At 49.3% G+C, this 24132-nt stretch overlaps 1 protein-coding gene across 5 annotated transcripts in view; it reads right to left on the bottom strand.

Moving 5' to 3' along the window:
* The window catches only part of CDH11 (cadherin 11), a 720336-nt gene that overhangs the window by 105192 nt on the left and 591012 nt on the right, over positions 1-24132 (bottom strand). The window lies entirely within an intron of this gene.

Below are 24132 nucleotides of genomic sequence, written 5' to 3'. Positions count from 1 at the left end.
GAAGAAAGACAGAGAGGTAAAAGCCCACTTAGAGTGGCCACTGCTGCTAAGGAGAATAAAAACTGTTTCTATAAGCATATTAATGGCAAAAGAAGGGCCAAGAACAACCTCCACTCCTTACTAGATGGAGAGGGGAATACAGAATCATGGAATCAAGCAGGTTGGAAGAGACCTCCAAGCTCAGCCAGTCCAACCTGTCCCCCAGCCCTGGCCAGTCAACCAGACCATGGCACTAAGTGCCCCAGACAGGCTTGGCTTCAACACCTCCAGGCACAGTGACTCCACCACCTCCCTGGGCAGCCCATTCCAATGCCAATCACTCTCTCTGCCAGCAACTTCCTCCTGACATTCATCGTAGACCTCCCCTGGCACAGCTTGAGTCTGTGTCCCCTTGTTCTGTTAAACAGTAACAAAGGATGAGGAAAAGGCAGAGGTACTTAACGCTTTCTTTGCCTCAATCTTCAACAAGGGGACACAGCCTCAAGCTGTGCTAGGGGAGGTCTAGGCTGGATGTTAGGAGGAAGTTGTTGTCAGAGAGAGTGATTGGCATTGGAATGGGCTGCCCAGGGAGGTGGTGGAGTTGCCATCCCTGGAGGTGTTGAAACCAAGCCTGGCTGAGGCACTTAGTGCCATGGTCTGGTTGACTGGCCAGGGCTGAGTGCTAGGTTGGACTGGATGAGCTTGGAGCTCTCTTCCAACCTGCTTGATTCTATGATTCTGTGATAAGAGATTCACAACAAAGCACATTTCACATCATCTGAGGGAATTTTTTGCCCCAAATACCCTTCAATGTCAGTGTCATTTTGCTAATGAAACAAAGCAAAACTTGCCTCCTATGTGAAAAAGCAAAGAGTGAGCAGGACTGGAGGAGAGAGAAATCATCATTCTTAATGAGTCCAAAAAAAGAGGAAACCAGCACAGTGAGAAGACTAAGTGCAGAAGGGGAGCATATCTTAAGCAAATTGCACATCTTGTGGCAAGGAAGCAGCCTTTTACACAATGAAAAATGGGCAGCTCAAAGCAGCTGGTGTCTAAAGCTGTTTTGTTTTGTTTGTTCCCAATAACAAATGCCTGCCTTGTAGAAATGCAGGAACAGAACAACATGTGTTTGCTTGAGAAAGGTTAGACCAGGCAAGAAGGAAAAGGAAGTCCTGAAGTGGGAAGAGGATTGCAGTGGAAAAACAACAACTGAAGTACAGAAATGCTATGCAAGGGTTTGGGGAGAGTTGTTTTTTATAGTCCCAATGTGCTCCTGGAGGTCCTTGCAAGTGTCACTTGCTACAGTGACAAAGCATCAGCTTGAAGCACCTCTTCCACGCCGTGCCCAGGGGGCACTTTTGAATAAAGGACTAAGGTGCTTGGTACAACAAAGAGGAACTCATAGTTTGGCCTTGGTTATCTCTTTTCCCCATGCCCTTCTGCTTCCAACCCCCCTTGCTGATCCTCCCAGCTCTCCTTGCACATAGGGCAGACTCTGGGATAAGGCAGAGGGGTGGAAAGAAGGTGGAAGGGAGGTTGGGAGCCCCTGCTGGGGACTCTGGTTTCTGGGAGGGCTGCTGTGTTTCTGCATTACCTTTAACTTGTCTATTTCTGTCTGTAGCTGTAACTATTTGTGATGTGTTGTAAATCTCTGCCTGTATCTTGTGCTAAGCTGGGAATGTAAAGCTGCATTCCTTACCTGCCAGCTGGCTGAGCCTAGTCTGGGTGACTCCATTAGAGCAGAGGGGCAGGTAACTCCCAACCCATCACAACTCTGCTGACCAATTGACAACCAGAGTCTCTGCATCTTCCCAGAGAGCATGGACAAGAAAAGACTGGATGAGGCACTTAGTGCCATGGTCTAGTTGACTGGATAGGGCTGGGTGCTAGGTTGGACTGGATGATCTTGGAGGTCTCTTCCAACCTGGTTGATTCTATGATTCTATGACACACATCCCCTGACAGTCTCAGCCTAACCAGATCACTGAGGATGATGATGACAGCATCACAGCAACACCCAGGCTGGTAAAGCCCCTCAGCATCACTAAGTCTGACCTAGGACTCTACTCTACAAGACTCCCCTTAAACCATAGCCCTAAGCACCACATCCAAACCACCCTTAAACACCTCCACCACCTCCCTGGGCAGCCCATTCCAATGCCAATCACTCTCTCTACCAACAACTTCATCCTAACATCCAGCCTAGACCTCCCCTGGCACAGCTTGAGACTGTGTCCCCTTGTTCTGTTGCTGCTTGCCTGGCAGCAGAGCCCAACCCCACCTAAATTGAGCTGTTGTATACAAACTAGTAAAATCCTGACAGAGCTACAAACCTTCAGCCATAAATTATCCCTTAACTCAGACAGGATGCTGAACCAATGATGTGCTATCACTGCAGTAACACCCATCTGCTACTGAAAAAAATAGCCCAAAAATACACTAAGCAACTTTCCCCTAACGAGCTGGAGTAAAAACTCAGTTATAAAGAGGAATATAGGTTGGCTTGACTATTTAAGGTCCACAACACTGTCATTCTTTCACAAGGCTTCTATCAGGGGATAAAAATACAACTGGGCTTTGGAGTTGGGCAGATGAGTCATGACTGAAAGGCAGGAGGTGATTCACATGACAATCAATCAATCAATCAATCAATCACCAAACAGGGAAACAATCTCTGTTATTAAACTGAGTGGGAAATGAAATGGTGCTGCTGTACTACAGACCTGCCACATGCCTTGAAATTGCACTGAGAGCTAAGGAAAAGGTAGTTCCTCTTTCCATAGAATCACAAAATCAGGCAGGGTTGGAAGGCACCACAAGGAGCAGCCAGTTCCAACCCCCCTGCCATGCCCAAGGACACCCTACCCTAGAGCAGGCTGCACACAGCCTCAGCCAGCCTGGCCTCAAACACCTCCAGCCATGGGGCCTCAACCACCTCCCTGGGCAACCCATTCCAGCCTCTCACCACTCTCCTGCTCAACAACTTCCTCCTCACCTCCAGCCTGACTCTCCCCACCTCCAGCTTTCTCCATTCCGCCCAGTCCTGTCACTCCCTGACAGCTTCAAAAGTCCCTCCCCAGTTTTTTTTGAGCCCCCTGCAGATGCTGGAAGGCCACAAGAAGGTCACCTGGGAGCCTCCTCTGCTCCAGCCTGCACAGCCCCAACTCTTTCAGGCTGTGCTCACAGCAGAGCTGCTGCAGCCTCTCAGCATCCTCCTGGCCCTGCTCTGGACACACTCCAGCATCTCCACAGCCCTCTTGTCCCAGAGGCTCCAGAACTGGATGCAGTGCTCCAGGTGGGCTCTCAGCAGAGCACAGCAGAGGGGGAGAATCCCCTCCCTGGCCACACTGCTGCTGCTGCAGCCCAGGCTCTGCTTGGCTTTCTGGCCTACAAGTGCACACTGCTGGCTCCTGCTGAGCTTCTCCTCCAGCAGCACCCCCAAGTCCCTCTCCTCAGGGCTGCTCTCCAGCCACTCACTGCCCAGCCTGGATTTGTGCTTGGCATTGCCCTGACCCAGCTGCAAGACACTGCACTTGGTCCTGTTGAACCTGTTGGCTCCTCTGTAGAGTAAGGCATTGTTTGGGTCGAGTTCAGACAGTCATCCCAGGAGCCTGGTGCTACCTTTTTGGCTGCATTTCTCAGTAACATAAGGGCCAGTATTGCTTAGCAGGTTTAGTTCTATCTATAAGTAAGCCAAGGGTTACAGATCACACCTGGAAAGGAGATGAGAGACATGCTTGGGAATGCTGGGCTTCACTTCAGGATGCCCAGAGAGATTTATCTCTCACTGGTCTCTAGATAGATCACCTAACCAGAGTCTAAGGAAAACATAGGCTCCTCTAGACACAGAATTACAGAATGGTTTGGCTTGGAAGGGTCCTTCAAGATCATCTAGTTTCAAACAGCCTGCCGTGGGCAGGGCCACCTCCCACCAGCCCAGGTTGCTCAAGTCCTTGTCCAACCTGGCCTTGAGCACCTGCAGGGAGGGGGCATCCACAGCCTCCCTGGGCAGCCTGTGCCAGTGTCTCACTGTAAAGGATTTCTTCCTAATCTCTATTCTCACTCTCCCCTCCTCCAGCTCAAAACCATTTCCCCCTTGTCCTGTCATTCCCAGCCCTTGTCAAAAGTCCCTCCCTGGCTCTCCTGTAGCCCCTTCAGGTACTGGCAGGCTGCTCTAAGCTCTCTCAGGAGCCTTCTCTTCTCCAGGCTGAACAGCCCCAGCTCTCCCAGCCTGTCTCCACAGGGAAGGTGTTCTAACCCTCTGATCATCTTCGTGGCCTCCTCTGGACCTGCTCCAGCAGTTGAATGATCTTTGAGGTTTCCAACTGAAACAGTTCTGCAATTCTATGATTCTGTGATTATTTGTTCAGTAAATTTGGTAATGTTTTGTAGCTTCTGAGGAAAAAAAAAAACCAACAAATCCCTCCACAAATCTTCTGTTGATTCAATAGCTGAGATGTGTTACTGCTTGCCTTCCATTCCTCAAAATCAGAAGACAGATTAACACAGATGCTTAAAGCACCAAACATTCTTTTCTCCTCCAAGTGAAATATTGTGGGTGCTAAGAAATCGTGGGAAACATGCTCAAGCTATGCTGCCACACTGTCAAATGCAGCTAAGGAGAAAACCTCCTCTCTCTGAAAATCCAATCCACCATCCCCACCAATGCAATCCACAAAGCAAGAAGAACTGCCTCTTTAAAAGAGAAGCTGATGTGAATTTGGACACAGACCACGTTCAGGTGATGCAAAACAAATGCTTCACATGAGCTTTTCATTCCATTTAACACATCTAAACCGAGTCCAGCATCAGGAAGTTTGCAGGTGACACCAAGCTAGGAGCAGGAGTTGATCTGCTGGAGGGTAGGAGAGCCCTGCAGAGGGACCTGGACAGGTGGGCAGAGGCCACTGGGATGAGATTGAACAAGGCTAAGTGCAGGGTTCTACACTTTGGCCACAACAACCCCAAGCAGCACTACAGGCTGGGCACAGAGTGGCTGAGAGCAGCCAGGCAGAGAGGGACCTGGGGGTGCTGGGAGAGAGGAGCTGAAGATGAGGCAGCAGTGTGGCCAGGTGGGCAGCAGAGCCAATGGCATCTTGCACATTTAGAATGCTAGAATCAGTCAGGGTTGGAAGGGACCTCAAGAATCATCCAGTTCCAACCCCCCTTGCCATGGGCAGGGACACCTCACACTAGATCAGGCTGCCCACAGCCTCATCCAGTCTGGCCTTAAACACTTCCAGGGATGAGACTTCAACCATCTCTCTGAACAACCCATTGCTGGCTTTCACTACCCTCATGCTGATGATCTTCCTAACCTTCAGTCTGAATCTCTCCATTTCCAGCTTTGTTCTATTCCCCCCCAATCCTATCACTATCTGACACTTTAAAAACAATACTGGCTCCATAGACCTTCATCCCTTTAATTGTAATGCTCAAATTAACAGTAGTGATGACAGCAAGAGCTCACCAAAATGACAATTCAATTATAATCCCAAATGCTTAAAGTTTCCTGCTCAGGCAGAGAAAAGGAGGTAAAGGAGGGTTTATTTCTTTCCTTTTATTGCAGTGATTCAGGCAACTAAATCAATATTTTTCCTGCATCACTTCAGTATCTAAGGTGGACAGACACTATGGGAGAGCTGCAACACAAAGAGGCAAGAAGTGAGGCAAAGAAACTAGAGGACATAACTGATTAATGATGAATGTCACTAATCTGCAGATTAAGTGCAAACAAAGTGGAACAAACCCCAACCCTTTTGGTTAGCAAAGACAAAGAAGGGAGCAACATGACCCAGAAACCTTTACTCTTGGTGTACCAACGAGCTAAAAGGTAAGGATGCTACACCAGATCCTGCTCTCACACCATAAATCCAGAAGGCCTCCATTGGCTTACTCAGATTTTGCACTGACTGGAGGAGAGTTACTCTGAATTTACATCGCTGCGAGATCAGGATCAAAGTACTGAGAGGATATTAAAAGGAGATTAAACATGATCTTAAACAGCCATATCCCAGGAGATCCAAGGACTTTCAATTTGCAAGAGTTTACAACTGTCTGAGAGCTGGATAAATTTCAAATGCAGTTGCTCAGAAGAGCAGCTGCAGCTGCCAAAAGAACCTCTTGTAAGGACCTGCGAGTTGGCAGGGAAAGTGCTCATCGTGGCAGAGCCCAAAGACCAAGCAGGACTAAGCAAGTGGAAGGGAATCCCGAGGCCGTTTGTGAGAGCACAGTACTGGAGTCATCTGATTTAGCTGTTGGACAGGGTTTGTGCCTTTTTTCTAGCAACTCATGCAGTCAGACTTTGAGTCATAGAATAGTTTTGGTTGGAAAAGACCTCACTTTAGGTTTAAAGCACCGATAGATGCTCAGAGGGCTGCAGCAGCTCTGCTGTGAGCACAGGCTGAGAGAGTTGGGGCTGTGCAGCCTGGAGAAGAGAAGGCTTGGAGGAGACCTTGGAGTGGCCTTGCAGTATCTGAAGAGGGCTCCAGGAAGCAGCCTGCACAGAGCTGAGTTCTGGGGGAATTTCTGGAACTGCTCTGAGGGGAGTATGGAGCAACAGCCTGCACAGAGCTGCCACCATGTCCAGCAGCATTCAGTAGCCTGCCCTGGGAGCTGCAGACTCAGTTCCTGAAGCAGTCAGCAGATGCAGGGCTGTTAACTGCCCACCACAGTATCTGCTGGGGGGGTCCTTTTGCTGGGAGCACAGCTGTGGGAGAGCAGCCTTTTCTAGCTGAGGGACTACTGACAATGTCTTGTCATGCCAGGATGAGGAGCAATGGGTTTGACCTGGCAGAGGGGAGATTGAAACCAAATGTTAGGAAAGAGTTCTTTGCCATGAGGGTGGTGAGGCACTGGCACAGGTTGCCCAGGGAGGCTGTGGAGCACAGAAGCACCCAATGTGATCTGACAAGACGAGGACAAGGGTTTGAACCTGGAGTAGCCTAGATTTAGGTTGGGCAGTGGTGAAATGCTGGAACAAGTTGGCCAGAGATGTGTTTGAGATCCCCACCATTGGAACCACTCAGGGTCAAACTTGATGGGACCCTGAGCAACCTGATCTAGTTGGACATGTCCCTGCTGACTGCAGAGAGATTGAGCAAGATGACCTTTGAAGATCCCTTCCAACCCAATGCATTCTGTCCTTCTGTGACACAACATCCATCTCCTTCTACTCTGGGAAGCCACAGGCTCAAGCTGGCAAATTTTCCTGACTAAATGAGAACCTCAAAGAACTGATAACCAAAGAGGGAATTGATCCACAGGTACACAGAGCTTGATGCTAGAGCCCAAACCTTGTGTTGTGTGTCCTTCCCATTTGCTTTCACACACAGACAGAGGGTTGAGCAGATAAAGACAAGCTTGCTGAGCACAACTCTGATGGTTCTGCACACCAAAGTGTTCACTAAATCCACACACAGATATATGTTGCACCTTTAACCCTGAAAACCAAAGCACTGCAAACCATCCTCTCCAGGTGAGTGAAACAGAAAGAGTTTAAAGGTACCAGGAGAGGCAGTTCAAACAACCCAAACTACACAGATTATACATGAAACATCATACACTGGGCTAACTGGAAGGAGTCTCCAAATTCTACTGCCCTGAAATTTGGCAGAAGAAACCCTTCAAGGGAGAAGCTGCCCTAATTCAGAAGAAAGGCTTTTCATCAGCATTATGATTTAGTTATGATGCGCCAATGCTCTAAGCTCACATTTCCTGCAATCATGCAGCAGTTCTTCAGGCAATACAATGGAACTGAAATGCACAGAGCAAAATAGTTTATTTTTATTGCCCACAGCCATTGCAGCCTGACATCAGCCATCCAGGCTGCAGATTCTGATATAAAAGACCAGAGGAAGTATTCAAATTTCAGCATAATTTCATTTCCTAGAAATGAAGTTGTCACTAAGAAATATAATGCTGCTGGGGCTTTATTCACTGCAGCAGGCAACAAAGAAAGACCAAACTGCATTACACCATGTACTGAAGCATGTCCTACATGACATTCCTCACCAGAGTCCAGGGGATAAAACACATTCCTGCAGCAGCATCTTCCCACTCTGTGCAGCCTGAAATTCCACCCACGGCCTCCATGCATTTCCCCTCTCGCTTCTAAATCCAAGAGCCCTCATGGCTCTCACTCTTTCCCCTTCCAAAACATTTCATAGAATCAAGGAATCAGCCAGGTGCGAAGAGAGCTCCAAGCTCAGCCAGCCCAGCCTAGCACCCAGCCCTGGCCAAGCAACCAGACCATGGCACTAAGTGCCCCAGCCAGGCTTGGCTTCAACACCTCCAGGCACAGCCACTCCACCACCTCCCTGGGCAGCCCATTCCAATGCCAATCACTCTCTCTGACAACAACTTCCTTCTAACATCCAGCCTAGACCTGCCCTGGCACAACTTGAGATTGTGTCCTCTTGTTCTGTTGCTGCTTGCCTGGCAGCAGAGCCCAACCCCACCTGGCTACAGCCTCTCTGCAGGTAGCTGCAGACAGCAATGAGCTCTGCCCTGAGCCTCCTCTGCTGCAGGCTGCACACCCCCAGCTCCCTCAGCCTCTCCTCACAGGGCTGTGCTCCAGGCCCCTCCCCAGCCTTGCTGCCCTTCTCTGGACACCTCCCAGCACCTCAACATCTCTCTTGAATGGAGGAGCCCAGAACTGGACACAGGACTGAAGGACCTGAGCAGTGCTGAGCACAGGGGCAGAATAACCTGACTGGCATTGGAATGGGCTACCCAGAGAGGTGGTGGAGTCACCATCTCTGGAGGTGTTGAAGCCAAGTCTGGATGGGCCACTTAGTGCCATGGTCTGGTTGACTGGCTGGGGCTGGGTGCTAGGTTGGGCTGGATATGTTTGGAGGTCTCTTCCTGCCTGGTTGATTCTATGATTTAATCCAATGTGCAGGCTTGAACAAGAGGAATCAGGGAAGGGAAAGATTTTTGCAAAGTCCAAAGTTTGGTTTTGGTGTTGTGGTTTTTTTATATATATATTTGAAACAAACCATTTGGAAATGCAAAGCAAAATGAAACGTAGTGAAACACAAATTGACAGACCTGTGTGGTTAAAACTTAGCTGCAGTGCCCTCCTTGAGCAGAATGCAGCTCAGCTGTGAAAATATTTTGAATTTCCATTGCATTGAGAGGGAAAAGAAAATAAAAATCAATGTTTGAATTGTTTCATTCAGCTAACAAAATGGGAAAGTTCATTTCTCTGCTCTGGTTTAAATAAGTTTTCTGAGAACACCTATGAGTGCTTCAAATTAACAAGATAATGGTGTGCAGAGAAATATTCTGCTGAACTCTCAAACTGCAAAGTTCACTGGTTTGATAATGAAGTCCTTCTATGGCTTTCTTCCCCAGGAGCTTAGGGCTAAGGTCTCTTAGAATCATAGAATCACAGGGTTGGAAGGCACCACAAGGAGCAGACAGTTCTAACCCCTCTGCCATGCCCAGGGACACCCTACCCTAGAGCAGGCTGCACACAGCCTCAGCCAGCCTGGCCTCAAACACCTCCAGCCATGGGGCCTCAACCACCTCCCTGGGCAACCCATTCCAGCCTCTCACCACTCTCCTGCTCAACAACTTCCTCCTCACCTCCAGCCTGACTCTCCCCACCTCCAGCTTGGCTCCATTCCCCCCAGTCCTGTCACCCCCTGACAGCCTAAAAAGTCTCTCCCCAGCTTTTTTGTAGCCCCCTTCAGATCCTGGAAGGCCACAAGAAGGTCCCCTGGGAGCCTCCTCTGCTCCAGCCTGCACAGCCCCAACTCTTTCAGGCTGTGCTCACAGCAGAGCTGCTGCAGCTCTCAGCATCCTCCTGGCCCTGCTCTGGACACACTCCAGCATTTCCACAGCCCTCTTGTCCCAGGGGCTCCAGAGCTGGATGCAGGACTCCAGGTGGGGTCTCAGCAGAGCACAGCAGAGGGGGAGAATCCCCTCCCTGGCCCTGCTGGCCACACTGCTGCTGCTGCAGCCCAGGCTCTGCTTGGCTTTCTGGGCTGCAAGTGCACACTGCTGGCTCCTGCTGAGCTTCTCCTCCAGCAGCACCCCCAAGTCCTCAGGGCTGCTCTCCAGCCACTCACTGCCCAGCCTGGATTTGTGCTTGACATTGTCTCAACCCAGCTGCAGGACACTGCACTTGCTCTTGTTGAACCTCCTGAGCTTGATTTGTGCCCACTTCTGCAGCCTGTCCAGGTCCCTTTGAATGGATGCCTGCCCTCCAGCCTGCCTGCTGCACCACACAGCTTGGTGTGGGCAGCAAACTTGCTGAGGCTGCACTCAGTGCCTCTGTCCATGGCACCCACAAAGATGTTTATCAAGTCTGGTCCCAGGACTGATCCCTAAGGCACTCTGCTTGTCACTGGCCTCCACTTGGACCCTTGACAACATATGTAGGATAAATACAGGATTTTTCTGTAATTCACATCTTTCCATGGAAAAAAACCTCAAACCAAACCCATACAACAGCTCAGTTGCATCATTCATACAGATGTAAAAGGCAATGAAATGGGGGAGGGAAGAGCATTTAAAATGTGCAAACTCAAATATTCATAATGCCATAATCAAGCCTGAGAACAGTTCCCCTTTACTCTGCTCTGCTGAGACCCTACCTTCAATACTGCCTCCAGTTCTGGTGCCTCTGTCATAACGACACAGACATGTTGGAGGCAGTCCAGAGGAGGCCACAAAGATGCTGCAAGGGCTGGAGCAGCTCTGCTATGAGGACAGGATGAAGGAGCTTGGGGTGCTCAGCCTGGAGAAAACTCCAGAGGCACCTTGCAGCTGATTTCCAGTAGTTGAAGGGATCCTACAGGAAGGCTGCAAAGGGACTTTTCATCAGGGGTCTGGATGAGGGGGAATGGTTGGAAGCTGAGGCAGAGCAGGTTTAGACTGGAGCTGAGGAAGAAGTTCTTCAGTACAAGGGGGGGAAAGACTCTGGAATAGGCTGCCCAGGGAAGCTATGGATCCTTTGTTGGGATGTTCAAGGCCAGGCTGGATGAAGCCTTGAGCAGCTGAGTCTAGTTGAAAGGTGTCCCTGCTCATGGCAGGGAGGTTGGAGTAGAAGATCTGTAAAGGTCCCTTCCAATCTGAACCACTCTAGGATTGATTTCAAGTCACTCATGGTGCAGATTGTAGGACATCTGATGACTGATGAAGATGGTTCAGTGAAGTCCTATTAAAAGCAGTCTGGTGTTTAAGATAACGAAGTCTTTACACCATTATGCACTTTCTGGATGGAATCCAAAGGTAAGCCTCATTTGCCATCAAAATATTGTGTTGTAATCAATGTGCTTCAAAGCACATCTTTGCAAACCTGACTAGATAGCAAAAAGACAAGGTCAGATAATCTATGCTTGGGGCATGTCATACAACTAGAAAATCAGGGAAATGCATAAGAAATAAGAGGAAAATTAGGGCTGCATTAAGCATTGCTTATAATTACATAATGTACTGCTTGTATTGTTCTGCAATCTGTGCAGGGATGCTCAGAAAACAGGAGCTCAAGCCATACATCCAAAAGAGATGCTTGCCCCAAAGACAGAAAGAGTCCTGCAAAGCAGAGGCAAGCACTGACTTCACTGCTGGCCTGTGCTCTGTGCCACAGAAACGCAGAAGAGTTAGCAATGAGAGCTGAGAGGAAACTGCACCTCAGAGTGCAGGAGAGTGACACTTCTCAGACCAAAATACTGAGTGTGGTAAGCAGAGAGATGTCTTACTGGACAGCCTGGGTGCAAGGCTGGGGAGGGCTGGAGCACAGCCCTGTGAGGAGAGGCTGAGGGAGCTGGGGGTGTGCAGCCTGCAGAAGAGGAGGCTCAGGGCAGAGCTCATTGCTGTCTGCAACTACCTGAAGGGAGGCTGCAGCCAGGTGGGGTTGGGCTCTGCTGCCAGGCAAGCAGCAACAGAAGAAGGGGACACAGTCTCGAGTTGTGCCAGGGCAGGTCTAGGCTGGATGTTGTTAGGAAGTTGTTGTCAGAGAGAGTGATTGGCATTGGAATGGGCTGCCCAGGGAGGTGGTGGAGTCCCTGGAAGTGTTCAAGAGAAGCCTGGCTGGGGCACTTAGTGCCATGGTCTAGATGGCTGGATAGGGCTGGGTGCTAGGTTGGGCTGGATGAGCTTGGAGGTCTCTTCCAACCTGGTTGATTCTATGATTCTTTCTGATTTGTTCCTCTCCTGAATTGGTTGGCATCTGATTGTTACTGTTTTGAAGCAGAAAAGAAGCACTGGAGATCCTGGGCCTGGATAAAAAGAACTTACTGGTTGTAGCTGAAACCATTTGTTCCTGTCTGGAGAGGATTAAGCTGTCATTGTTCTTCTCCAGTTAAACCTAAACCAGTTTACTGACCTCAACACTACTGCCCAGCCTTCACATATGGGACCTGTCACAGCTTATGCCTATGGCTGCTAACATTCTGGTCTTAATTCCCAAGTCTCTTTTGAGCTCAATGGAGTTGTGCCAGCTTTCCTGTGTAGAATGTTCTGCCCATTATTTCTACTGTATTTATGACATTTATTCTCTATTTGTTACAGTTGTAGTACACTTATGATGTGGCCAGCTGGCCTGAGGGCAGGGATGCCATTCAGAAGGACCCTGACAGGCTTGAGAAGTGGGCCAGTGCCAACAGCACCAGGTTTGACAAGTCACAGCACAAGGTCCTCCATCTGGGTCGGGCCAACCCCAGGCACAAATCCAGGCTGGGTGAGAGTAGCTCTGGAGAAAGCAAGAGGCTTAGGAATGTTGATTGATGAGCAGCTCTCCATGAGCCAGCAGTGCTCTCATGCAGCTGTGTGCTGGGCTGCAGCCAGAGGAGTGTGGGCAGCAGGGCAAGAGAGGGGATTCTGCTCATTTATCTGCTCTGGTGAGATCTCACCTGTGATACTACATCCAGCTCTGGTGTCCTCAGCATAAGAAAGACATAGAGCTGCTGGAGTGAGTCCAGAGGAGGCCACAAAGATGCTCCAAGGGCTGGAGCAGCTCTGCTGTGAGGACAGGCTGAGGGAGCTGGGGGTGTGCAGCCTGGAGATGAGAGGGGAGAGGAGAGAGGAGAGAGGAGAGAGGAGAGAGGAGAGAGGAGAGAGGAGAGAGGAGAGAGGAGAGAGGAGAGAGGAGAGAGGAGAGAGGAGAGAGGAGAGAGGAGAGAGGAGAGAGGAGAAAGGAGAGAGGAGAGAGGAGAGAGGAGAGAGGAGAGAGGAGAGAGGAGAGAGGAGAGGAGAGCTCCAGGGGGACCTTAGAGCTGCCTGCCAATAGCTGAGGAGATCCTGCAGGAAGGCTGCAGAGGGACTTTTGATCAGATGTCTAAGGACAGGCCAAAGGGAAATGGTTTGGAGCTGAGGCAGAGCAGGGTTAGAGTGGATCTGAGGAAGAAGTTCTTCAGTAGGAGGGTGGTGAGACTCTGGAACAGGCTGCTCAGGGAAGCTGTGGATGCCTTTGTTGGAGTGCTCAAGGCCAGGTTGGATGTGGCCTGGATGGCAGGGCGGGGAGGGGTTGGAGCAGACAATCTCTGCCCTGAGCCATTCTCCTACTCTGTCATTTGTAGCACACCATCCCAGAAAAGCTCCCCCAGACTCCCTGTTTGTATCAAGAAGCAGTGGTGGGTTTTTTCTCCCCTAAATCAAGTGCATTGTATTGTACAACACGTCAGAAACAGCGTAAAAAGCCAAGGGACTCTAAAGAGTAGATTAGTGTATTACTTACAAGGTGGGGGTGGCACAGCTCCATTTTAATGTCAGTTCCTCTAAGGAATGATGGGTTGGTTTTGCCTTGATAATGTTCAAGGTAAGGGTAATTCCTTGTGGAAACATCACATCAGATAGAGGGAAAGGTTTCCATTAGAGCAGGCTGGAAGCTAACTCGCTTGCAGCTTTTCATAGGAATAACAGAGAGATCGGTTTGGGAGCAGCTCCTTTTGCTTTTTTCCTGATGGAAAACATGATCAGCATCCTCAGCTCCTAGCACAGGAAGGTTTGAGGCAATTAAAGGACAACATATGCCGTGTCCAAAGGGTGAAAAGCAGATGACACTGCCACTGGTGCTGACCCCGAGCAGCCATCAGAGCAAATTGGACATCCACGCTCGTCACTCAGAGGAATGATTAGCACAGTGCTAATCCTGCCAGCTAACTGATAAGCACAGTGCTAATCCAGCAGGCTGAGGAAGTCCTGGGCTGGTTCAGCACCACATCTCCATGCCACAGGCATACATCTGCCCCCCACAAGCTGGCCGCCACCTGTTTGCTACCTTAGGTGTGGCGTTACAGAGCAGCGACCTCCTGCCGGCTGAAAGGTGATTTGCAAAGGCGGCACAAAAACCTGACAGCTTGGACGAGCCAACCTGCTCCCTCCCTGCCCCACAGCAGCACAGACCAGGGAAGAGAGGAGTCTCCGTGCAAACCCTGTTCTCCATTGAGAAGACCAGTGCAGAGCTCTTAATCCCAGGGCCGTGGGTTCGAGCCCCACGCTGGGCACCAAAATAAAGATGCGGTGATTTGGGAGTTACCTGCCCACCCACCCCCTATGGATTCACCCAGACTGGACTCAGGCAGCTGGCAGGTAAGGAATGCAGCTTTACATTCCCAGCTTAGCACAAGATACAGGCAGAGATTTACAACACATCACAAATAGTTACAGCTACAGACAGAAATAGACAAGTTAAAGGTAATGCAGAAACACAGCAGCTCTCCCAGACACCAGAGTCCCCAGCAGGGCCTCCCAACCACCCTTCCACCTTCTTTCCACCCCTCTGCCTTACCCCAGAGTATGCCTTACATGCAAGGTGAGTTTGGAGGATCAGCAAGGGGGGTTAGAAAGCAGAAGGATTAGTTACACAAAAGAAGCCCAGGGAGAAAAGGACAGAGGCCAACTCCAACAGAGACACACACTCTGTCTTATTTGTGTTTGTGTTCCTGTCTTTATCCATCTCAGCAAGCCTATGAGTGAAGGAGACATCACCTTTGGTTTTTTTTTTCCATAGCCTATAATCTACTTTTGTCTCATCAAAATATTCCAATGAGCCTCAAACCAGCACAAGAACACAAAGGACACATTCTCTAGTTCAGAAGTTAGGGAAGACCAAACAACCAACATCTTGGGAAGCTCTGGCTGAGCTGCCAGCTCCACAAGTGCTTGCAGTTCCTGTCGTAGCAGTGTGTAAGGGCCAACACTGGTCCTTGGCTGGAGAAGCAGCAGGTCTTTACAGAAAGGCCAGGGAGCACACAGGGAAGGTGACCTCATTGCTGTCTACAACTACCTGAAAGGAGGTTGTAGCCAGGTGGGGGTTGGTCTCTTCTGCCAGGCAAGCAGCAACAGAACAAGGGGACACAGTCCCAAGTTGTGCCAGGGAAGGTCTAGGCTGGATGTTAGGAGGAAGTTCTTCACAGAGAGAGTGATTGGCATTGGCATGGGCTGCCCAGGGAGGTGGTGGAGTCACCATCCCTGGAGGTGTTCAAGAAAAGACTGCATGAGGCACTTAGTGCCATGGTGTAGTTGACTGGATAGGGCTTGGTGCTAGGTTGGACTGGATGATTTTGGAGGTCTCTTCCAACCTGCTTGATTCTACGATTCAATGCTAAAGTTCCTGGACTTAAAGTGCCATGTGCTCTCCAAGAGGACCTGTCTGCATCATTGCTCTGATCCAGAACACAATCTCTCAGGCTGCTGTTCTTCAAGCCACCACTACACTCATTTACATTTATGCCACTGGCAAAGAGAAATATTCTCTTTCTTTACTGACATGTTCATCTCTGTCCCCCTCCAGTTCACAACGTGGTTCTGACAAGTAGAGTGTTGATCCTCCAGTAAAACTTAGAGACCCACGAAACACTGTTCAGGAAACCAAATAAAACAGTATAAAGGGAAGGGAAAGAAACCAGATATTGCTTCTGTTCAAAGCCCAGACTGCCTGAAAGAATCCAGTGTGAATGTAACATTGAAGTGACCTATGAAAACCATAAACACTTGCTGCTTGAATCACAAGACAGCAGGGAAAAAGAAACCCAACTAGGTAAGACATCAAATGCCATAGGAAAAAAGGGAGGATAATAGCTACAAGGCAATAGACAAAGGTGAAAGAAAAGAGGGATTACAAAATGCCTAAAAGAAGAAGGTGCTAATTGGCATTCCTCTTAAAAGCATGCACGTTTCCAAAGCACTGGAACTAGCCCTACTCTGCCTTTTAGCATGGGAAAATAACATTGCAGGTAAAGTGCTTCAAATGCAAAGCCAAAAAGAAAGAGAAAAGGGGGAAAATGAGTTAAAAAGAAAAAAAAAGAAGAAGTAAAAGAGCATAATTCAAAAGAAGAGAAATAACAACCCAGGATCTCTGCTGCCAACTGCACCAACCCTCATTTTAACTGTAAAAACTGACCATGGGAGCTATCAGCTTTTACTCCCTGACAGGAGGCTGCAGGGAGGTGGGGGTTGGGCCAAGCATTTTGTGCCAGCCCATGTTGCATGGCTTTGGAGATTAAGTCATGGTTGTTGGTTCTTACCTCTTCTGGTTTCTAACCTTTACTGTGCCCTCTGTTGCAGAAAAGGTGAGGGGCACCTGGCTGCAGCTTGCCTTTTGTGACCTGATCCCCATGAAATCCTGCTGCAACACAGCAGGTTCCAGCCTCATTACAGGGAAAAACTTTATTCTAAAGGTGCACTGGAAGAGGCTGCCCAGAGAGGTTGTGCAGGCTTCTCCTTTAGAGACTTTCAAAACCCCTCTGGACATGTTCCTGGGTGACCCACCCTTGATGATCCTGCTTTGGCAGGGGAGGTTGGACTCAATCACAGAATCACAGAATCAGCCAGGTTGGAAGAGAGCTCCAGGCTCATCCAGCCCAACCTAGCACCCAGCCCTGCCCATCAACCAGACCATGGCACTAAGTGCCCCAGCCAGGCTTGGCTTCAACACCTCCAGGCACAGCTACTCCACCACCTCCCTGGGCAGCCCATTCCAATGCCAATCACTCTCTCTGTGAAGAACTTCCTCTTAACATCCAGCCTAGACCTCCCCTGGCACAACTTGAGGCTGTGTCCCCTTTTTCTGTTGCTGCTTGCCTGTCAGCCCAACCCCAGCTGGCTACAGCCTCCCTTCAGGTAGTTGTAGACAGCAATGAGCTCTGCCCTGAAGCTCCTCTTCTACAGGCTGCACACCCCCAGCTCCCTCAGCCTCTCATTTATTAGGATAAGAACAAACAGCACAGGCTCCACAAGTCACAAGTAAAACCTTCTACATCATCCTGAGCTTTTGCAGTCATTGAAGTCGCAGCATTCACAGATTACCTGGAGGAAGCCAAGGCAATCCTCAAACTTTGCCAGTGCTAAGGGATTTATACATTCCAAAACATGCAGCAGAACACACTCAAACAGCCAGGGGAGGAATGTTTGGGTTAGACATTCTTACTTAGATCTCTTGTTAGTCTAATTCCATCTCTGACCCCTTTATATTGACTCGCTCACTGCGATACAGCAGCATCAACCAATTCAACCCCAACCCATCTATACACTGCACATCTTAGAATCATAGAATCAACCAGGTTGGAGGAGACCTCCAAGATCATCCACTCCAACCTAGCACCCAGCCCTAGCCAATCAACCAGACCATGGCACCAAGTGCCTCATCCAGTCTTCTCTTGAACACCTCCAGGGATGGTGACTCCACCACCTCCCTGGGCAGCCCATTCCAATGCCAATCACTCTCTCTGACAACAACTTCCTCCTAACATCCAGCCTATACTTCCCCTGGCACAACTTGAGACTGTGTCCCCTTGTTCTATTGGTGGGTGCCTGGGAGAAGAGACCAACCCCCACAACTGGCTACAACCTCCCTTTAGGATAGGTTGGACTGGATGATCTTGGAGGTCTCTTCCAACCTGGATGATTCTAGGATTCTTGGACTACAGCGGTAGCGAGCGCTGCTTCCATCTGGGAGAATCCACTGGGGAAAACAGCAATGGAAATTTTATGGGGGGTGGAAAAAAAAACCCTGTAATGCTGCCTCTATTTGAAAAGCATTTTGTTATGCCTTGAATGAAGAACACAACATAAAAATAAATTGGATTCTGCATTGTAGATGCAGAGCTGTCTGGCTGCTAGGAGAGAGGAAAAGCTATTGCCGTAGCAGGAGATCATTACGGACGATGATAGGACAACTTGAGAAGTTTCCTGGGGAAAGCAACTAATTGATCCAAGCTATCAATAAAATAATTCCACTCCATCATTCTGTCTCTTTCCTCTGCTGCTTTTTCTTCCTTCTACCCTACTACCACTCTTATTTAACCTTCAGCTAATCATTTCAGTAAGCGCTGAACAGCAGCAGTAACTGTATTCAATTGATAGCCTGGTGCACAACCTGCTTGCTTTGGGCATTAATGTCAGGAGGGTGTCTGCTCTTTAACATCACTCTTCACGTTTCCAGTGTGGTAAGAATGTATTTGAGTTGGTGGAGTTGCCATCCCTGCAGGTGTTGAAGCCGAGCCTGGATGAGGCACTTAGTGCCATGGTCTGGTTGACTGGTTAGGGCTGGGTAGCTAGGTTGGAGTGGGTGAGCTTGGAGGTCTTGATTCTATGATTCGAGGTCACTACTCGGTCCAGCCTTATTCAGCATCTTCATCAGTAAATAAGCAATAAGAGTGCATCCTCAGCAAGTTTGCTGGTGATACCAAGCTGGGAGGATTGGCTGATGCACCATCCAACCTGGTTGATTCTATGATTCTCACATTAATGCCAAGAGCATTGCAAAACCAAAACCAAAACAGGACAGGCTGAGAAGCTGGGCAAAAAGCCACCTATCGAGGCTCAACAGGTATAAGTATAGAGTCCTGCACCTGGGGAGGAACTGCACCTTGCACCAGTACAGCCTAAGGGTTGACCTGATGGAAAGTAGCTCCATAGAGAAGGACCTCGGAGTCCTGGTGGACAATAAATTACCCAGGGCACAGCAATGTGCCCTTGTGGCCAAGAAGGCAAATGGTTCCCTGGGGTGCATTAAGAAGAGTGTGACCAGCAGGTCAAGGGAGGGTCTCCTCCCCCTCCACTCTGCCCAGGTGAGATCACAGCTGGAGCACTGCACTCAGTTCTGGGCTGCTCAGCTCAAGAGAGTCAGGGATACACTAGAGAGAGTCCAGCAGAGGATATGAATATGATGGAGTGGAACCTCTGTGTGGTGAGGAAAGGCTGAGAGACCTGGTGGCATTTAGCCTGGAAAAGAGAAGACTGAGAGGAGATCTTACTGAATGGTTACAAATATCTGCAGGGTGGTGTCTCAAGAGGAAGGGGCCAGGCTCTTCCAGTGGTGTCCTGTGACAGGACAGGGAGCAATGGACACAAACTGGACCCAGGAAGTTCTACCCCACCATGAGGTAAAGCACTGCTGCAGGGGTGCTGGAGCAGGCTGCTCAGGGAGGCTGTGGAGTCTCCTTCTCTGGAGTCTTGACTGGATGCATTCCCGAGTGACTTGCCCTGGGTGACCCTGCTTTGGCAGAGGGGTTGGACTCAGTGATCTCTGGAGGTCTCTCCCAACCCTCAGCATTCTGTTTCTGGTTTCTATTACTTGCAGTGTTTTCAATTGCTACTGCAACTCTACTTCCTACTTTCCAAAATCTGAAAGAGGCCTCAGGAGGAGGAACTAAGATCCTGATTTTCATCTTCTCCACAGTGACTTGTTTTGGACCTGTGCAGAACCCCAGATCTGGTTGCATGACAGCAGAGAGAAGAAAGACAGAGAGAAGACAGCAACTGCTCAGTCCATAGTTTCCTTCAAAATGTAAATAAGAATTAATTACAAGTGTTTGGAATTCCCATGCATAGGGTGGCAGGAAGGTACTAGAATATTGGTGCTGAGGCAGCTCTGCCAATAAAGGGAAGCACAGGCTTAAAGAAGAAGAAAAAACCCTAACCATGCCTACACTTCTCAGTGCTGTTGTAATTCTGGAGATTCTCTTCTATTACCTATTTCCAGGAACCTTTATGCTTTCAGTTCTGCAGAGTACAAACATAATCTTACCAGAATTAATAGCCATAAGTACTATGGTTACTAGGAAAGTAGTAGCAAAACCCAAGTAAAGCATTAACAATATTAACATTAATGTTTAAAGCAAACAGTGCCTATAAATGAAACTGTGACAGTAAATAAGAGTCTTTTCTGCTGGCTCTTTAAGGAAAGAGCTCAGTTTCACTCACAGAAATGCTGTTAGGAAGTTAATTTGACTGTGCAGGCTGAATCACAGGCCCATACAGCCACTAAGGTTGGCAGAGACTTCCAAGATCAAGTCCAACCCTAACCCATCTACCACGACCACTGAATCATGTCCTAAAGCACCACATCCACATGCTCCTTGAACACCTCCAGGGGTGGTGACTCCACCACCTTCCTGGGCAGCCTGTCCCAATGCCTGACCACTCTCTCAGCACAGAACTTTTTTCATGCTGTCCAACCTAAACCTCCCTGTGCACTCCAGAAGATGAGATAGCACAGAGATGGCTCAGGAACACGACTCTTAATGAGACTCTCAGCACAAAGGCAAAGCCACCCAAGCAAGACCAGAATTTAACAGTTTGATTTGTAGCTAGAACTGCACCAACAAAGTGTTCCTTTGTCTCAGTAATGTCACAGTGACAATAGGAACTTTCAGGGACAAATGGAGGACATGGAAGACCAAATGTTCTTTACAGAAGAGTAATACAGAACCATAAAATCAGTCAGGGTTGAAAGGGACCACAAGGATCAGTCAGTTCCAACTCCACTGCCATGGGCAGGGACATTAAATCAGGCTGGCCAGAGCCTCAAGTCTGGTCTTAAACACCTCAGGGATGAGGCTTCCACCATCTCCTTGGGCAATCCCTTCCAGGCTCTCACCACTCTCACAATGAAGAACTTCTTCCTAACATCCAGTCTGAATCTCCCCATTTCTAGCTTGGTTCCATTCCCCCCAAGTCCTATCACTACCTGACACTCTAAAAAGTCCCTCCCCAGCTTTCTTGTAGCCCCCTTAAGATACTGAAAGGCCACAATGAGGTCTCCTCAGAGCCTTCTCCTCTCCAGACTGAACAGCTCCAACTCCCTCAGTCTCTCCAGCCCTCTGATCATACACATGGCCCTTCTCTGGACACCTTCCAGCACCTCCAGAGCCCTCTTGTAACAGTGGCTCCAGCACTGGATGCAGTGCTCCAGTGCTCAGCAGAGCAGAGCAGAGGGGCAGGATCACTTCCCTTGCCCTGCTGCCCACACTGCTCTTGCTGCAGCCCAGGCTCTGGTTGCTGTCTGGGCTGCCAGAGCACACTGCTGGCTCATGAGTTTCTCCTCCACCAGCACCCCCAAGTCCCTCTCCTCAGAGCTGCTCTCCAGCCACTCACTGCCCAGCCTGGATCGGTGCTTGGGATTGCCTCGACCCAGCTGCAGGACCTTGCACTTGGTCTTGTCAACAAACACAGCAAACTTAAGCAGCATATTTAGCTGGGGAAATCCTGAACACACCTGACAGCAAACATGCTGAAAGCAGACAAATCCCACCTAGGCATCTGGTGGAAGTGGATAATTGAGCACAGCAATAACCTGTGGTGTCTTCATCGCTTCCCATCTAGGTGCTTCTCTTATTAACTCGCCGGTACCTCACTCGCATCGTGGGGCTGACACAGGAAAGGAAAAGGGCAAGGTTTATTGCACAGAAAAGGTCAGCCCAGAGAATCAAATGGTTCCATCCTATCCTGAAATTAAAACCACTTTTTGATTACTTGAGCAACACACACATGCAGGCCTTCAACTACCTGAGGGGTGGTTGTGGCCAGGAGGAGGTTGCTCTCTTCTCTCAGGTGGCCAGCACCAGAACAAGAGGACACAGCCTCAGGCTGCACCAGGGGAGATTTAGGCTGGAGGTGAGGAGAAAGTTCTTCCCTGAGAGAGTCATTGGACACTGGAATGGGCTGCCCGGGGAGGTGGTGGAGTCGCCGTCCCTGGAGCTGTTCAAGGCAGGACTGGACGTGGCACTTGGTGCCATGGTCTGGCCTTGAGCTCTGTGGTAAAGGGTTGGACTTGATGATCTATGAGGTCTCTTCCAACCCTGATGATACTGTGATACAAGTGCCTGGGCTTCAGCAGGAACATCGTTCCCAGTGCTCCTCCACTGGCAGCTGCTGTTACTTCCCCAGGATTATTTTAGCTTTGCAATTCTCCTTGTAATTAGAGAAGAAACAGGATACCAACAGAGGTCTTCTGAGTTTTCATTTATGGAACAGAGGAGAAACAGGATACCTAAAGAAGTCTTTTAATTGTCCTCTTGATTGGTTTTAAATACAGGTTAGAGAGGCAGCCCCTCGAGGCTGCTGTCTGCAACGTTAACATTCCTCACCAACCCAGGGTGTGAGTGCAGCACAGGGGGCACCAGGCCCCTGCACACTGAAAAAACACCAATTAACATTTCAGAGAATCAGAGAATCAACCAGGTTGGAAGAGAGCTCCAAGCTCAGCCAGCCCAACCTAGCACCCAGCCCAACCTAGCACCCAGCCCTGGCCAAGCAACCAGACCATGGCACTAAGTGCCCCAGCCAGGCTTGGCTGCAACACCTCCAGGGACAGCAACTCCACCACCTCCTCCCTGGGCAGCCCATTCCAATGCCAATCACACTCTCTGACAACAACTTCCTCCTAAGATCCAGCCTAGACCTGCCCTGGCACAGCTTGAGGCTGTGTCCCCTTCTTCTGTTGCTGCTTGCCTGGCAGCAGAGCCCAGCCCCACCTGGCCACAGCCTCCTTTCAGGTAGCTGCAGAGAGCAATGAGCTCTGCCCTGAGCCTCCTCTTCTCCAGGATGAAGAACCTCAGCTCCCTCAGCCTCTTCTCAAACAAGAAATGTAGCTTACACTATCTTGTCGATGAGAAATTGATAATTTTGGCTGGTTTAAGCCAAAAGAGTTTTTGAATCTTCTCATGACCTCCCCTGCTGCCCAGGACTGGCTCAGGCTACCAGGTCATGACAGTGGCAAACCAGCAGAAAGGAGTTTGAAAAAGAGGAGGCTCAGGGCAGACCTCATTGCTGTCCCTGAAGGGACATTGTGGAGAGGCTGCTGCTGGGCTCTTCTTGCAGGGAACTGGAGACAGAACAAAGGGGAATGGCCTCAGACTGAGGCTGGGGAGGTTTAGATTGGACATTAGGAAAAGGTTTTTAATGGAGAGAGTGGTCAGGGACAGGAATGAGCTGCCCAGGGAGGTGGTGGAGTCACCCAGCCTGGATGTGTTTCAGGCTGGTTTGGATGTGGTGCTTAGGGCTGTGGTTTAAGGTGAATGCTGCAGAGTAGGGCTGTAGGTTGGAGATGGTGATGCTGAGGGGCATTGCCAGCCTGGGTGCTTCTGAGTACAAAAGGGCAATATTCTCTTCAGAAAGGCATGGAAGAGAGAGCCACCAGCACTATTTTTACATAACAAGCAACCAAATGATGCTTTCACAGCCATGTTTCAGGCTTTCTGTAGATCTCCATCCAAGCACATGCTGAAGGAATGTCAGTCTGAGGGAAAGGAAAATGTGTTCTGGATTAGGCTTTGCACTTAATGGAGAAAGAATTCCAGTCAAAATAGAGCAAATCTCACATTACTTCCTGGGGTTGCAGAACCAGAGACATAGCTGCCCCTCTTTTTTGACTGATGAATTTGGAAAACATATCTCCTCATTAGGACATAATCATGAGCATGTGTGGGAAAGAGCTAAACTGATGATACTCTCACAAAAGCAATGAAGGAAACAGAGCTTGCAGAGATAAGATCCTGACTTTGGAACCTTCAGAGATAACTGCAGCTACAAAGGTAAAAGTAAAGCTGGCCACAAAGACCTGCACTAGATCTACTTGGAAAAAGCTAACAGGACACTTCTCAAATCCCATATTTAACCTCCAAAACATTTAAGTCACCATCCTGCAGAAAAACAAACCCAAACCCTTTCTATTGTATCTAAGTGGCTACAATATATGCTTTTTCTAAGCACTTGCCTGTACAAAACCAAACCAAACCCCATGGAATCTATTCTGTAGGGCTACAAAGATGCTGAGGGGACTGGAACATCTCTCTGAGGAGGAAAGACTGAGAGAAAAGGGTTTGGCTTAGTCTGGAAAAGAGAGGACTAAAGGAGGATCTCAGCAACGCTGATCAATACTTCAAGGGTGGGTGCCAGGAAGATGGGACCAGGTGGTTC

The sequence above is a fragment of the Pogoniulus pusillus genome, chromosome 20, assembly GCF_015220805.1.
Source record: "Pogoniulus pusillus isolate bPogPus1 chromosome 20, bPogPus1.pri, whole genome shotgun sequence".
Taxonomy (NCBI): Eukaryota; Metazoa; Chordata; class Aves; order Piciformes; family Lybiidae; genus Pogoniulus; species Pogoniulus pusillus.
The sequence above is the reverse complement of the archived record's forward strand: the minus strand, read 5'-3'. Positions and strand labels throughout refer to the sequence as shown.